Source organism: Tenrec ecaudatus, chromosome 5, assembly GCF_050624435.1.
Source record: "Tenrec ecaudatus isolate mTenEca1 chromosome 5, mTenEca1.hap1, whole genome shotgun sequence".
NCBI classification, from domain to species: Eukaryota; Metazoa; Chordata; class Mammalia; order Afrosoricida; family Tenrecidae; genus Tenrec; species Tenrec ecaudatus.
Window position 1 is genome coordinate 76,859,920 of NC_134534.1, and position 17,603 is coordinate 76,877,522.

Sequence of the window (17,603 nt, forward strand, 5' to 3'; positions counted from 1 at the left end):
AACACAGACAAGCACCGAGGATTATCTTCAAACCTCTCCAGGGTTTGACTACAACTTGTTTAACAGGACAAGTGGGAGTGGATCCAATATAGTGAATTAGAGATATCATTCTAGATATCTTAGCTCCGTGCAGATGAGCCAGGTCTCAATCAGGGGACATCTGGTCTAGGTCTTAATCATCTGTTAGTGTAAATTATTTGCAGTCCTTAAATGCAACACAAGGAAGGGAAGGAAATAGGAAACAGGATATTAGAGCACAGCACTGTGCACGCTACTCATTAATCTTCTGAACAGTCGTAGGAGTGGGGTGGCCTGGTTTTATTATACAGATAAGGAAAGTGAAGCTACGAGGGCTATGGACCCCGCCTGAGGCCACAGGTAGGAGGAAGCAGAGGTGAGATGACATCCAGATGTGCCGAGCCAGAGAGTGTACCCTCAGTCCATATAGCATCCTTCTTGTACTATGCCACAGGGCTGGGCTGAGAGAGAACCCACCTAGTTCAGATAACAGAATTTGCCTCTCAAAGTTTAAATAACTCCTTGCTAGCATTTCTGCTCCCTACCCACAGTCACTATTTTAAGCAGATTGGTACAGCGTGATCACTTGTTTCAGGCTATACTTTGGAATCATTTTGACATTTCTGAGGTCAATCCTTCCTCCTTCCGCCCCCACACAGGCACAGTCTGGCTCCAATTCACCAGGAAAAAACAAAATGGCAACAAATGTCAAGTGCAACAGTAATTCCTTCAGACACAGCACCCAGAGAGCAAAGCTATTAAAATGTTTACTCTCCTTTGCCCTCCCATTAACTTGGCTGCATCCTCTTTGCTCTACAGTGACCAGCACCAGTAGCATATACTAGCAGTGCCCAGGACACACAAGCTGTCTCTGCAATTGTGAGACTCCCTGGGGTGAGGCTCACAGTAGTTTGTTTAGTGTTGGAATGAGGGGAGAAAGACCTAGAAAATCCTTTTAAAGTGATTTATCAAGGGAGGCAAAAAATAGGCCAATGAGAGCCCTCATTTATCTTTAAAGCAATTTCAAAATTCAATTTATACACATATTCTTCACTTAATGATGTTTGGTATTAAAAAACAAGCAAAACTATTTTGTACATCAATGGCATATGTCTGGCATTAGCAGACGCTGAAGTACATGGCAAGAGTAATGCTGATCGTGACTATTAAGATTATGAATGAACTTGACTAAGCCATGATTCTCAGTGGTTTGGCAGTTATTTGGGATATAATTTGGAAGTTATGTAACGAGGTAAGTGTTACCTTCTAAAAACTGATGTTGTCATCCTCCATTTTCTCATTATGACTTGTTCTTTGGAACCTAACCATGTCACTAAGTGGGAAGTGGGTATAGTGGATGGTGTAATTGGACTGTTATCCATAAGGTCAACTGTTTAAAACTACCAGCCTCTCTGAGGGAGAAAGATGTAGGGTTCTACTCCTATAGAGAGTTATAGTCTTGAAACACCCACAGGGGCAGTTCTACTGTGTTGTATAGGGTCACTGTGAGTTGGAATCAATTCAATGGCACTGAATTTGTTTTTGGAGGACTTCAGTATCAATGAGCTCTTGTTAACCTAACTGACATCTTTCAAGATGTGATTTTCAAACCATATTTACAAGTCAATGGGTTAGGGCTACAATTCAATTGTAGGACACAATTGAATACATAACATAAACTAATCTTTCTTATAATTTTGAAAAGCAAAAAATCATACTTTTAAAACATGCTTCAGATATTTATATACATTTTTATGCATCATTGGTATTATTATTTCATAAGCTACCCATATTAAGACATGATAAATTATACCATCAATACTGAAATACAATAGCTCAAGAAAGATAAATAAAACAAACCCACTGCTATCAAGTCAATTCCAATTCATAGCAACCCTGTAGGCCAGAGTGAGACAGCTCCCCAGTCCTTACAAGGCTGAATATCTTTATGGAAGCAGTTGGCCTCCTTTTTACTCTGTGGAGTTACTGGTGTGTTCAAACCACGAACCTTTCAGTTAGTGGCTCAAAGCTTAACCCATGGCGCTATAAAGATTCCTTTGTATGAAATATACTATTTCAAAAATTCTTAATTTAAGTAGGTGAACTTAATGAACTCTTTTCTTAAAATTAGAAAAGCTGAGCCACTTGACACATTTCGAAGGCTTTTGATTAATCTTGCCCTGCTTCTCTCAGCATCGATTTCTAAGAACATGCATTTATCAAAGCTTTTTCTGTTCATGTCTTTCAGACAGACATTCATCATTTACTTGACTGGAAACACACCACTTTTGCCTCTTGCCCTTTGCCACTTCAGACTTTTTGAGCTTTGTCTTTCCTCTACGTAGTTTTTAAAAAATCCTAAGTACTGAGTGGATTTTGTGTGTGTGTGTTTTTGGTTATCTCAATCTTTGGATTGGGTTATGGTCAGAATCGACTCTTGTATATTGAAAAAAGATGGGACGACCTGGTTAATTGTATGTAGTTAGAAATCATGAAGAATGTGTATCATTGATTAAATTAAAAAATAGAGAAAGTGGGATGAATTGTTTTATTTAGTAAAGAGACATTGAATCTGATGCCATGTCAGGTGTGCAGTAAACAACATTTGTGTTTTCCTTTGTTTTCCCTCCCTCCCCCGCCACCCAAATACTGTCTACTCTGTAATCGTTCCAGTTTCCTCGCTCGCCCTCCCTCTGGCCTCACTAGCTAGCTGACTAACCTGGTCAGTAGTCTGCATGTCTTTGGCCCCCTTAGGTGACCATGTTTAATTTTATTTTATGTCTCCTGAGGTAAGTGTCACAAGCAAAGCCAACATATCTAACTGTTTCATCATGTATTTAAAGTATTCTCAATCCTGACCTGATCCACTTGCCACATCGGTGTGGGCGCCTGTATTCACACGGTCCCTGCTTCTACCCAGGATGCCCATTCAGGTCCCCTTCGTGCCAGGACAACCCACTCACGGAGCCCAAACTCTTGTCGTTGACTTTCGTGTTTGCAGAAGGAGGGGTGGAGGGTGTGGGTGGGTCAAGAAACGGGACAAGAAATCAACTCTGTTAGGCATAGCGTTGTTTGATCAATTAGCCGATACAATAGATGATTTAAGATTTAAAAAACACATCACTGAGGTAAGAACACGCTGACCCATGCAACGCGCAAGGCCTCCACACTTCAGTCTTTATATTAACAAAGAAGACAACCATTTCTAATCATTCACTAATGCGCTCTTGTTGCTGTTGGTGGTGGTGGCATTCTCAAGGCAGCTCCGGCGCATAGTGAAACACTGGCGGATCCGGCACCGGCCTCATAATTGGTGCTGTATTTGAGCCCATTGCTGCAGCCAATGTATCAGTCCATCTCATTGAGGGTCTTTTCCTTGCTCACCTTTATTAAGCATGATGTTGTTTTCCAGGAACTAATCCCTAAGTTCTAGGGGGGGTGGTGTGTGTGTGTGTGTGTGTGTGTGTGTGTGTGTGTGTGTGTGTGTGAGGGCTCTCTAGAGAAACAAGACCAGGACACTTATGATTTTAGATAGATAGATATATAGAGCAAGATAGAATATAAGATCTAATCATTTCAACCCACTTCTGTGGAACAGCTAATATACAGGAAGTCCTTCAACTCACATGGGCTGCTGGGTCCAAGGTCAAGGATGCCAATAGCAGCATCCTCCCTGCAGCAAGGCAATCAGAATCTGCTCACAGGCAACAAGCAGCAGGTAGGTCACCAACAGTGTAGATTGAGAACTCAGGGAAGCAGACCCAGATGGGATGTCAAACGCAAGCAATGCAAGGAAACAGACATCACCAGCTTCAAGCTCAAGCGATGTTAAGATGTACCCAGCAGCTGCATGGCAAAGGAGGTCTTGAAGGAGCCTCAAGCTCTAGCTTCACAATCCACAGGCTGACCTGGCCCACAGGTGGTATAGCTCACAGGTTGAGGCAGAGAACTTAGTTACAGCAGCAGCATGAACGCTCCAGCATACTCTGATGACCAGAGAGCAGGAGAGAGTGGGGCAGGCCTTGCAGAGCCATTTATCGTTTGCCTTCCAATCAAACTGTGACTTGATTAATCCCACTTGATTAATGTTCCTATTGGCCAGGTTAGCACAATAAACCTAACTATCACAGTGTGAACAACTGATCTTGGATGCCTGATGGTTATAAGCTATGTATTTGGTAGGTAAAACTGGTAAGTAATCCTGAAAGACTTGGATCTTGTGATTCTTGTCACATCTTGCACAGTGTGATTTAGGGACTGTGAGGAATTCTGTACTCATCCACTGTCCAGACTTGATACTTTGTTCTTTGGCTGAACTGGTCATGGCCAAATGGAGACAGCCCCAAGAATAAAACCGTGTTCTTCTTTGCCTACTAACTCATTTTTAATTTTTATCCATTTGCTTCAATATTCATTTTTTGGACTTTAAGGAAAATCTGTTCAATTCTAATCCATTAGTATTCAATATTGATAAACCAATATTAAACTAAAAAATAGGGCGAGGGGGAAGCAGTCTAGTAATACCCTGATAAATATCCAATAATGTTGAAGTCAAGGGGAATTAAATATTGTATCTGGCAAGGACAACAAAACGAGGACATTCTCCTTAAGGACAGAGATTCTTGGATTCAAATAGAAATTTTCTTTCACTCTGATTTTCCACTTTTCTGTGAGTGTTTTCCTGAACACCTACAGCTTGTTGTTAGCTTTAGCCAAATCAGGCCCTGACTCACTGCAGGTCCATGAACAAGAGAAGGGCACAGCCAGAACCTGCGCCAGCCTTATGATCAGGTGCTGATTGGACCAATGTGATCTGTAGAATTTTCACTGACTACTTTTTGGAAGCATGTCCCCAGCCCTTTCTTCCTGATCCGTCTTGGTTTGGGAACACTGCTGAAACAGGTTTAGCAGCAGAGAAATGTGGCTGAAGATGGGTAAGGCTGTGCATGAGGTGCTTGGCTGAGAACTGAATCTGGGTCGGATTCTTCTGCTGAACCACCACTTCCTCTTAACTCTATTGTAAGATCACACATATGAGCAGTTTTTCTGAAGTTTTGTTTTTGTTTTTAAACAAATAGAGAAACTCTACCATTTCTGGAAACTAAGCGTATTTTCTGGCCTTGTATATTAGTCTGGGTTCTCTAGAGAAGCCAAATCAGTATACTTATGAATATATCTATGTAGAGAAGTTTATATTGTGAAAAGGAATTGAAACAGGAGAGCAGCCTCTACAGTTATGGAGAGAGAGTTCAATCCAATTCACTTTCGTCTGTCAGTTAATGTGCTAAAGGTTTCTACAACTCATAAGACTACCAGGCCCAGGCGCCAGAGAAGCAGGAGGTTAGAGGATGGGGCATGGTAAAGCAAAGCAGAGGCTGGTAGTGTGATGTGGTAAAGCAAGTCACAGTAGGACCTCATGGCAATGGGAAGTGGCAATGGGAAGTGGCCGGTGGTTGATGAGGCAAAGCAGCCAGTCCAAGCAGTGCAGTGTTGAAATGGGAGGCAAATATATCAGGCAGCACACTAATTCAAGCAAGAAAGGAAGCCAAAACAAAGTGGCCAGTGTTTTCTAATGTCTAGGCTATACCTCCAATGGAGGTCACCAGATGGCAACGTGATTGATTATCTAGATTTTGTCCTATCTTCTATGATAGGTAGGTTTATTGTGCCAACCTGGCCAATAGGAACCTGTGAGATTAATAAGGTCACAGTTTGATTGGAGGATAAAGAAATAAATGTCTCGGCAAGCCCCCCCCCCTTGCTTTATGGTGATCAGACCAGCGTGAGGTTGCTTTAGCTAGTTCTTTGCCTCAATTTGTGAGCTACACTACCTATGGGACTGTCAACCCATGGATCATTTTACTAGACCTTGAGTTTCCTTCGAGACCTGTGTCACCACACAGCTGGTGTATACATCACTTGAGCTTGGGACTGTCAGATCCTGTCATCTTGCGGACTGTTGGTGCCCCGCCCTGCTGTTTGCTGCCTGTTTGCTGCCTTACTGAAGACTCAGCTGTCTGCTTCCTTGACCTTAAATCCAGCAGCCCTCATGAATTACAGGACTTCCAGTGTATTAACTATTCCTTGGAAGTGAGCTGAACTGAGCCCTCTGTATTACTATGTGGACTAATTAGCTGTTCTATTCCTTTGTGCTGTATATATTGATCTATCTATCTAAAATCATAACTGTCCTGGTTTTGTTTCTCTAGAAAACCCTAAAACAATTGGTACCTTGGGAGTGGAGTACTAGAGAAACAAATCATAAAGAGGGCGAGTGGATGTCTACTTGACTTCTGCCTCATGGTAGTGTTTCTTCTTCGGCTAGCCAGAGGTCAGATATATCCATGCAGCTTAAAGGGTTGTTTTCTGGAAAGAATATGGAAAGGTATTGTTTTGAATTTTTTTTTTTGGTTGTAGTCTTTGGTTATTCCCATTTGAAATGTGAAAATGAATGTGATTGATGTATTTTTTGAGCCCGGGTATACATTGTGGTAGAAATTGCCATTTAAATTTCTCAGAAACCATACTGCTTAAGGAAATTAGTTGACAGAATGTCAAAATGGCTGACAGAAAGCCTGGGTTCTGTTTGGATGCTCTCATAGGCCTAGTCCCATATTTTGTATCAACAGAATAGTTTACATTAGGATTTAGATAAGCTAAATAAGGATTGAACATAACTGCTTTTAAGAATTGTTTAGTAGGTGATTCCACTTTGCTTATACCAATTTCTTCTGCATATTATTGTGGATATAAGTGTTTATAGAAGTGATTTTGGGAAAATGGAGAGCTTGTAAACCCACTTGCCTTGAGCCACCAATTTGATCTTTAGATGGGCTTAGGACACACCTGCCAAGACTGCTCTGAAATGATAAGCCCCACCTAGTGCTTTGGAGTACTCAGGATATTTGCATTCCAAGATATCTGCCAAAGGACTATTGACAGATAGAAGAAAAAAAAGGAACTCTTTGGATATTTGAACTTTGAACTAGCAGTTGTCAGAAGCTGGAAAAAAATCTGGATCCCTGAAGAAACTCTCTGCTCTTGGACTGAATATTAAAGGAAGTCTGTGGGCAGGCTGAAATGCTTGCTAGGTGACCACCTAGATCCACTTGTTGAGTGGAAGTGGGAGAAATGCAGCAATAAAGAGGCAGGTTGAGTCTGACTACTGACACCCATCGACCTGGTTTACAGGAACTAGAGAAGGTGAGAGGTAGGTTGAGGAGTCTGAAGTTCATGACCTAGTCCAAGGGGGCTAGGCTTAATGAGAATTTGTGACAAACCATGGTCATGGTCTAAAGACATGGCAACCAATGGACACCCTGGTGAGGCTGAGTGAGGGAACCCACATTGAGCTGACCAGAACCCGACCAGATGAAGAGATCTTTTGAGCCTGTGAACTGGTGCATATTGCTGCAGACTTTATGGATAGCCTGCCTTGATTTGACTTTGCTTATGGATGCGGACTTCACAAGGTTCCAACTGTAATAAAGTTTCTTCACATCAAAGAATATGATCGTCTTTTCAGAGCATTGGGTTGATGTAAGTGGGCAGAATAGAAATTGGGTATCCAAAATTGGGGGATAAAGACATAAAGTGGTTGACTACAAACTTTCTTTTTTTTTTTCAATTAGCAATAATCGCGCCTTGGGTAAACCTCATTGGCTACGATATTGCCACTGAGCAAAGCTTGACTACAAACTTTCAAAAGTGGGTAAATATATTCATAGGATTATAGGATTAAGGTGTAGATGTTACTGAATTATAATTGTTAAGCATAGAATAATTTTGTTTTGTTCATTTATTGAATGTTATGCTTTAATGAGGGTGGCACATTTTTGAATTTCATGCATTCTAGTTTTATCCTATTAGGTACAGACATGATTTTATCATTATTTGTTTGAAATTCTATATGACTAAAGAGCTATGTGAAAGTGACAAATTGACAAGGGGTGGTCTGTGGTAGTTACATAATCTGGTGTCAATTTAGGACTTGAGAGGATTAAGAGTAAAGGGGTAGAGTCTAGTCTGTCAATCAGGTCATAGGCAATGACCCTTCTGTGTGGGCAGAATCTCCTGAGGATTCTGGGAACTCCTGTATTTCCTCCTTAGAGGTGGGAGACACACTCTCTCTGCTCGTTCCCTGAGAGATGCTCTACTGACAATACTCATGGCACTACATAGATAGACCCCATTCCCTGGGAATTGGAGGAGCCACGTGGTGTCTCCTGCCAGCACTGAGATGCTTCTACTGCCACTGGAACCACAGACTGCACCCACTGGCCTGTGATCTTCCTTCATTTGGCCTCAATGCATGTGTCCTGTGAGTCTGAAGAGGACTTTATAGAGTGGTATCGAACATATGTGCTAATACCAGCCTTATGGACTTGATCTGGACTGGGCCAAAATGTTTTCTCAATATTCAAACTACTCTTGAATATAAAGCTTTCTTATACATATATATTTGAGTCCCTCTGAATTTGTTTCTCTAGTCTACCCTGACTAATACGTCTTCTTACAGGTACCATGTTGGCAGCACAAAAAACCTGCTACTGCATGAGTACTGTTTCTATGAACTATTTTGTTCTGTAGATATACTCATGTCCTACCCAGTTTTACATTTAATGTTTTTGTGTTGGTAAGTGCTGTTGAGTCAGTTCTGATTCATAGTTGATTCTACCCCTCTGACAGCAGAATGAACTTCTAGTAGCCTAGTCTTGTGCCATCCTCACACTCAGTGTTATGCTTGAGCTCTGCAATGCTAATAGCTCATTGAGAGTCTTCATTTTTGCCGACCTTTTAGTTTCCCAAACATGATGTTCTTCTCTGGAGAATGGTCTCTCCTGAGAACCTAAGTCTTGGCATCCTTGTCTCTAAAAAGTATTCTGGTTCTACTTCTTCCAAGAGGATTTCTCACACACACACCCCCTTTTGGGGAAATGTTTTATTTGGGAATATTACAGACATTATTATGATCCATATTTTCATTAGATTAAGTATAATTGTACAATTGTTGCCTCATAACTTTCAATATACGTTCTTTCTTCTTGAACTCCTTGATTTCAGCTCCCCTTTAACCCCTCCTGCCCCCATCCTACAATTCCCATTGACCGTTAATATATATTATTATTTCCATATCTTACACTGTCCAATGTATCCATTCACCTATGATTGCATTGTTCATTCCCCTCGAGTAAGGTAATACTTTCATCAAGGCTATCAGTTCCCCCTTCCCCCTTTTCTCTTCCTGAACCTTCAGGGAATTGCTACTCTTTTATTGTTTCTGAGGGGGTTGTTGATCTTGGAGTCTGTGCATCAAAAGATCTTGATTGTGCAAGTGTACAGCTGAACATCTAGCATGATTAGTGAGGGAAAACTAAGGCCGTAAGAGTACGGGGTAGAAATATTAAAGAACTAGAGGGCAGAATGTGTTTCATCAGTGCTGTGCTGCACCCTGGATATATGATCCCTTCCATATGGCTCTACTGTGAGGGACTCTCCAATTATTTTACAGGGTAGTTTGGGGTCTCCACTTTGTCCAAGCTTTGTCACATCAATTTGATTGTTTGTTTTGAGCTTTTGATACCTCTTCCTGTCGACTTCATGATCACACAGGCTGGTGTACTTCTTCCATGTGGGCTTTGTTGTTTCCCTACTAAATGTCCAATTGTTTAACTTTAAGTCTTTAAGTCCCCAGATGCTATTTCTTTTGATAGCTGAGCACCATCAGCCTTTGTCTTCAGCAATGCTGTTGGGAAGATCAATATCATACACCGACAATTATTAGAACAAATCGTTCTTGTAGTGAGGTAAGATTTAAATAGAGGCCCAAAGTCCATCTGCTTCCTTATTTTATATATATATATATATTCTGACAAATGCACTCATCTTTATATATTTGTATGTGTAGGTATATACATATCTATATTTATACTTAGATAAATAAAATTTCTACTTCCAAGTTCTATCCTTTATTTCTACCCCCCTGTCTCTCCCCCCCACCACCCGCCACACTATCATGCTCACCCATTGTTTGCCTCTTTGAAATTCCTTGAGGATACATTACAATTGGTTAATCACCAGCAGGAACTCTACCCCCTTCTTGCCATGGATTTTAGGTCCCTTGCTCTTCCCCTGCCCATAATGTTATTGGCTCAGCGCTGCTCCCCTCCAACTCTCCTCTTCTACCATGACCCCCTCCCCACCCCAACCATCAGTCTTGTTGCTGCCTCCTTTGGATTGTTTATCCTCCCAATCTTATATAGCTAGACATCGAAAAGAAATAAAAACAAATAATCAAGCCCATGCACATAGTTCCAGATCTAACTGCTGATCTTTGTGAATATTCCCCAACCAGTTCAGATGAGGTACCTAGTGCTTCCCCCCATGTAAGAAGTCTGCTTTCAGGATTCTGCAGGAACTTTGAGCCTTTGCTTCCATTGGTGATCTGCTGTACTTTTCTCTTATTTTGCCCACCTGTGGGGAGGTCAAGCTGGCTGCACTCCCCACATTGTCTGTTCCGTGCTGTCCTCTGTTGTGCTCTGATCTAAGGAGTAGACATCTTCATTTTCACTTGGCAGTTCACTTCAATATACTTTACCAACACCACAATTCAAATGCATCGATTATTCTTCAGTCTTATTTGTTCGCTGTTCAGCTTTCCCATGCATATGAGGTAATTAAAAAGACCTGACACAATGTCATACTCAAAGTGACATCTTTCCTTTAAAATACTTAAAGATGGCTCTTGCAGTAGATTTTCCCAGTGCAATATGCTGTTGATGTCCGGACTGCTGCCTCTATGGATGTTGATTGTAGACCTAAGTACACTGAAATCCTGGACAACTTAACTATTTTGTCTGTTTATCATCATGCTGCCTCTGAGGCCAGTTGTGGGGTTTTCTTTACATGGGTTTTGTTTCTTTATGTTGAGGCATAATATTTAGTAGCCCTGGAAAAATCACTCAATATGCCTTCTATACACAAGGATGTCTTTTCTTACAAAAGCTCAAGGAAGAAATGTAAATACATTGAATCAGAGCAACGGTGGAGGCCAAGGATGCCCTGCTATGTCAGCCAGGCCAATGCTTTGAACATTTGAGACATTTGACTTTGTGTTTCAGTTTTTGCCTTGGCAGTGACAGCATTAATTTGGCATAGAAATAATCCTGTTTTGTGAATTCATAAAGTGCTTTAAATAAATTCTTAATTATAAGTGTGAGGACCTTTCTCATAAAGTTTTGGATCTCTAATGACTAATAAGATAGTCTACCATCTCTCTTCCTTTGTGCAGGACCTTCCATTTGCATAGGGCAGTAGCTTGTGTATTCGTGTCCACACTAGCTGGGAAGGCAGGAGGTAGCAGTGTAGCCTGTGCTCCAGGGATCCCACTTGCTACAACAGGTTAAAGTGTATACAGTTGCTCCCTCTTCCAGAGCAGTGTGTGTGTGTGTAGAAATGTTCCTTCTTCCCTAAGTTCTGTGTGTGTGGACGCGTGCTTCCTTTTTGGCAGAAGTGTGTACAAGTGTTCACACTTACAGCAATGGTATAGAGGAAGTATACACGTTCCTTCTTACAGCAGTAGTTCGGTTTAGGAGACCCGGGATGCTTTCATCTTAGAAGCCAGGAAACACACACACACACACACACACACACACATACACACACACTCACACTCACACACCACTCTCCTATTTTTATTGCTGCTGAAACAAATTGCCGTAGTAGCTTGCAACAACATAAATTCATTATCCTATAGTTCTGGGGGACAGGAATTCAGCACACATTTCACTGGGGGGGATACATCTTTTTCTGGGGTTCTGTTGTTGATGTTAGTTATGGCCAGGTTAATTCCAACTCATGAAAGCCCATTCTTGTAATTATATTGTGATTATACTGGGTTTATTTAGAAAATCCTGACTAATCTTGGCTAGCTCAAGGTTCTTAATACTAATCACATCTGCAAAGTCCCTTCTGCTCTGTAAAGCAACACATCTATAAATTCCAGGGATTAGGACATGCATATCATTAGGGGCCATTACTTTACCCACCACAAGCACCTTGCTGTAGTAGATGGGTGCACTTTCTTTCTTTTTCAAAAATAACCCATTTTATCGGGGGCTCTTACAGCTCTTGTAACAATCCATACGTTCATTGTATCAAGCATATTTGTATATATGTTGCCATCATTATTCTCAAAACATTTTCTTTCTACTTGAGCCTTTGGTATCAGCTCCTCATTTTTCCCCTCCCTTCCCCACCCTCCCACCCTTGTAACCCCTGGATAAATTATTATTATTATTATATCTTATGCAATCTGCTGTCTCCCTTCCCTCATGTTTCTGTCGTTTGTCCCCCTGGAGGGGGAGGGTTAGAGGGGTGTTATAGTTTATCTCTTTGGTGTGAAAGTTTCAGGAAGAAATAGAAATGCATATATAAGTAAATATATGCATAGCTACCCCTGAGCTACATAATGAACTAGTCATATCTGTGAGATGATTCTCTTTCTCAAATAGCCTCACTAATGCATATATAATGTGTATATATGTATACATATATATTCACATATATACAAACATATATATATATATATATTCCTTCCTTTCCTTTGCTGTTTGTATTTTTCCTCAACGTGGGTTGAGTTGCCAACTTTTAGACATAAAATCTGAGGACAGAAATGGCATAAAATACCGTTAAAGTGGTTGGAGAACTCTCTCAGTAGGATTTGCCTTGCTTAGCATTATAAACTTTATTTGTGTGACTTCTTTCATCCTGGGACTGTAAAGCTACTACCCATCTGGTTCTCTCCAGCAATCTGGATCTCTGGAGGACTCTTCAAAGGAACATATTTTTTTTAATGCTAAGGGTATGCAATACTGAATGGAGAGAACAGAGCAAAAGGACTCGAGCTGAAAGGAGGAAAAATCTTCCTTTTGCTTTGATTTTTTTTTCTGACCCTTAAAATTTAAATATACCAAGAACTCGAGAAAAAGTCAAACCAGGACTTATGAGACAACATTTTAATATGCTGAGAAACATATTAAAAGTATTAAAGGATATGCCTATGAAGACATATGAGAATATTATGCCAAACAGTAGTATATGCATTGTAAACCCTAAGCCATTAAATAAGCACGCGCATTAGAGATCTATATTTTTCATGTCGAACTAGTGATTTCAGGATAATGTAGAGCCAGGGAATATATATGTCATAAATGATTTTCTATTTATTTTTTTCTTCTAAATGATAGTCATAAGCTTAAGCTTTATTTATAAAAAATCATTAATTTAATAATATTGATTGACGGTCTTTTATGAGTAATTTGAGGGAGGGATGAACTGAAACTATCAAGCCTTTTGCCATTGAGTCCACTCTGGTAACCTCCCAGGTAGCAGAGTAGAGGGGCTTCTTAGGGTTTTCTTGGATTGAAGCTCTGGTAGTATAGTGTTCAAAGGTTGGGAGTTCAAAACCACCAGGGGCTCCGTAAGAGAAAGACAGGCCTTTTTCTACTCCAGTAAAAGTCACAGGAAGGTTCTAGCCTGTCCAACAGAGTCACTGCAAGTCAGTGTTGAGTCCGTGGCAGGGAGTTTGGTTTTGGTCATCTTTACAGAAGCAGATCACTATCCTTTCATGGTGTCACTGGTAGGTTCAAACTACCAACCTTTAGGTTAGTGGTTGAGTGTAAACAATTTTTATTACCTAAGGGCTGGGTGGTGGTGGTGGTGGAGTACAGAGAAAGATGGGGCTTTCTGCTTCCATAAACAGTTATAGTCTCAGAAACACACAGGGACCAGCCCTACCAGCCCTGTAGGGTTGCTATGAATCAGCGTCGACTTGCGATCAGTGTATTTGATTTTGGGCTTTGGAGGGACTTGGGGGTGATCGTGGGACATGAAACCAAACTGACTGCCTTAGAGTCCAGTCTGGGTTCCAAGACACAGACTCTTTGCAGGTGTAGAAAGCCCCAACTTTCTCCCACAGAGCTGTGGGTGGTTAGTTGCCCTAAGCAGAACCACTACTGCCCTGGGGCTCCTCCAGGTGGTGCACAGGGAAATGCATATGTGAACATGGAAATAAATCTCCTCTGTCTTCACTTTCTGCGCAGCTTAGAAAATTTCACTTACTGCACCACGTGTATGACCCCTGGGGGCAGTGAAGACAATTTGCACCATTTGACCTACACCATGACACCCACTTCTAATTTCATTTACAGGGTCCTCACAAAATAGTCAGAATGAGATCTCTATACATGATTTGCTTCTTTTTATTTACAATTAAAAAATTAAGAACAACTGCTTCAGAAATGATATTTCTCTTTTATTACTAGTTGGTAAGAGACTTTAAAAAATGTAGCCAATCTATTTTTTAAACCATGTTATTAACACTTTTATGATATAATTCTATAGTTCAATTATATCAAGCAGTATTTGACAACTGCTAACACAATCGGTTTTAAGAAGCCTAAATCCATTAGCAACACAGGATTATATCCATTCCTTTGTGATGGTGGGCTGGCTTTTTGATGCGTGCTGTCTGGTGTCCTTCAGCAAGTTTGGCGCATTCCAACCTCATGCAACCAACCAAAAGGAATGGCCCTGGAGGAACAACGGGTATGTATCTACTAACTGAAAGGTTGGTGCTTCAAACGTGCAGTAGCTTCATGGGAGAAAGATTAGGAAATCTAGGAAAACCTATGGGATAGCTCTACTCTGAATAAAGATCTTTTTAACATCGGACATTCTGCCCCACAACAAAACCAAACAGCTAAACGATTTGAATAGAGCAGTGCATTATATGGCTGTTGTCAGGGGCTGGGCGGTTGAGTTGTGCTGAGCGCAGCAGCACTGTGTACCACAGAATGGACCCCTGCCTGGGTCGGAGCCATCTCACGATTATTCTTACATTAGAGCCCATGCTTGCAGCCCCTGTGTCAATCCAGTTTGTTGAGGGCCTTCCTTTTTATCTTTTTCACTGCCCTTCTACTTTACCAAGCATAATATCCTTCTCCAAGGATTGATCTCTCCTGGCAGCAGGTTAGCATCCAGGCAACAAAAAAATAACCAAACTCAGTATTATCCAGTCAATTCAGACGCAAATCCACCAGGGGTGAGATGGGTTTGAACCACCAACCTTCTGGCACCATCTGTTGGGCTGGACGCAAAGAGAAATTTGAGAGTGTGCATAAGTAGGGAAATAAACTTAGTGATATAAAAGTTCTGATTATTAAACCTTGAGGAAGAGGCCAGAAACACTCACAGACTACATACTTTACAGAAATTGTATTGCTGGGAGATTCCAGCCTGCTAGAAAAATGAGAGTCAATACTGGTTAGAAGGGGATAAAAGTATGTCTTAAATGCCCCCATTCTTTAATGCTCTGGCCTGGAGCCAAAGCCCTTGACCCTGCTTCTCAGAAGCATGACTGGAGAAGTCCCTGGCGGATGCTGAAATCTCTTCCTAGTTTCTAAAGCTAAGAATGCCAATAAAGTCACTCATTTTCTTTCCATTAAAAGAGTCTAGGCAATCCTGGTGTCCTCAAGAACAAAAAATATTATTGCCTGGCTCTGCCTGCAGGGCTTAGATGTCTGTTTACATTTTTATCTGATGACTAAAACCCACCTTCTCAAGGGCTCAAGAAATTATTTCCTTGGCTTTAATTTTCAGCATTTTTGCATAAATTAAAATAGAAAATAAAATGTGACGGTACTTCTATTTTTACACCTAAACATTGTCACCTTGTAAATGGGGAGACATATATGTATGCAGTTAATAATCCTTCCCCCTTTCCCTGTCATTAATCAATATTCCAATGCTAGATCTAAGTGACAGGTTGTCTCCAGTTAAAACACCTGTGGACCATACCTGAGGGGAAAATAACATTCACACATTCCAAAAGATCATTATGGAAGAATTTGAGGGTTATCTCAGCTACACCACAGCTGCTCTGTAAGAGGAAGATGAGGCATTCTGCTCCCCCTCTTGCTTTACAGTCTTGAAATCCCACAGGGTCCGTTCTCAATCCTGCAGGGTCATTATGAATCAGAATAAATGTGAGGGAAGTGAGTGAAAAATCACTAATTCCTTCCTCATTACTCAGACATATCCTCTGGAGTTGAGAGAAACAATCAAAATGCAGCCTTCCCCTTCTCTCTGAAAACTTTATATACCACTCCATGCCCCAAAGTAAATCTTCATGCCCATATAGTCTACCATTCCTGACAAGTGTTTAGGTGTCAAGAGGGCTTATCCTCGGTTTTATCATCCCATTAGCCCTGGGGCTGAACCTTGCTCACTGTAGCCACCTGACGAAAATATGCAAATGATAACAATAAATCTAAAGTCTAAATTTGAAGTCACAGAGCCCTGGTGCACGGTGGGTCACGCATTGGGTTGCTCACCACAAGAACAGTGGTCCAAACCCACCATGCCCTCCCCAGGAGCAAGAGGAGACTTTCTGTTCCTGTAAAGATTTACAGCCCCAGAAACCCAAAGGGACAGTTCTACTCGATTCCTACAGTCACTGTGGGTCAGAATTGATGTGACTACAGTGAGTTTGGTTTGGAAGCTTGAAGTGTCTCATAGTAAGAATCCCTCAAGCTTCCTGCAGGTCTATATGTCTACATGACTGAGTCTCTTTGGGGGTCATTGAGTAGATCATGTTCCTATTAAGACAAACAATTTCAAATGATTGTTTGGCTCAGAAGTCAAAGTTCAGAAACTTTGGTTAGCCTTAAAGGTTTACTGAATTTTGATAAATAGCGTGAATTTGAGAGTGCATCTAATTTGATCACATCGGCCAGCTAAGGAAGAAGTTGTTCAATTACAAATAAACACACAGATGGAAAACGTGAGGAATGTTGTGCAATACAGTTGAAACTGGGTTTCTATAGAGGGCAGGTGTGGGATGCGGTGGAGACATAAACAGTTCTTGATGACTAAGCTAAAAATTCGTGTTTTAAACCCACCCAGAGGTACCACAGAAGGAAAGTTGTGGCAGTCTGCTTCTGTTAAGATGCATCCAAGAAAGTCCTAAAAGGCCACCCTGCTCTAATCTGAAGGGTGTGATGAGTCAGGGAAGCCTGGGCAGCCGCTAGCAACAACTGGGTTGCAATGAAATTACCAGTCACTGGTCACTAAGCATGAGGCTGTGTCGTGGGATCACAGCGCAATGCCAGACACGCCATGCTTACCTTTACAATAAATAATTCCCACGGAACAGTTAACAGGCATTTTAAGAAAGCGCAAATCTTACTAGGATTCTCAGCCTCTACAGTATGAGTATCTACTGCCCATTTTAGTATTTGTGATCACGATTACATCGTTAATTACTGATTTTAAAAATCCTGAGATAGCCTTGAATGGAGATAATATTCTTGTCTCTATTTTGTTCTTTCTAAAAGAAATCATTTTACTGGGGCTCATACAGCTTTTATCACAATTCATACGTGCATTTATTGTGTCAAGTACATTTATACATATGTTGCCATCATCATTTTCAAAACATTTTCTTTTTACTTGAGCCCTTGGTACCAGCTCATACATATGCTCCCCCCACCTCCCCTCTCTCCCTCCCTCATGAACCCTTGATA

General features: G+C 41.1%; 1 protein-coding gene and 1 pseudogene across 1 annotated transcript in view; both read right to left on the bottom strand.

Annotated features, from left to right (window-relative positions):
- The window catches only part of NKAIN3 (sodium/potassium transporting ATPase interacting 3), a 384,353-nt gene that overhangs the window by 108,624 nt on the left and 258,126 nt on the right, over nt 1-17,603 (bottom strand). The window lies entirely within an intron of this gene.
- LOC142449444 (U4 spliceosomal RNA) lies at nt 7,583-7,706 on the bottom strand (annotated as a pseudogene).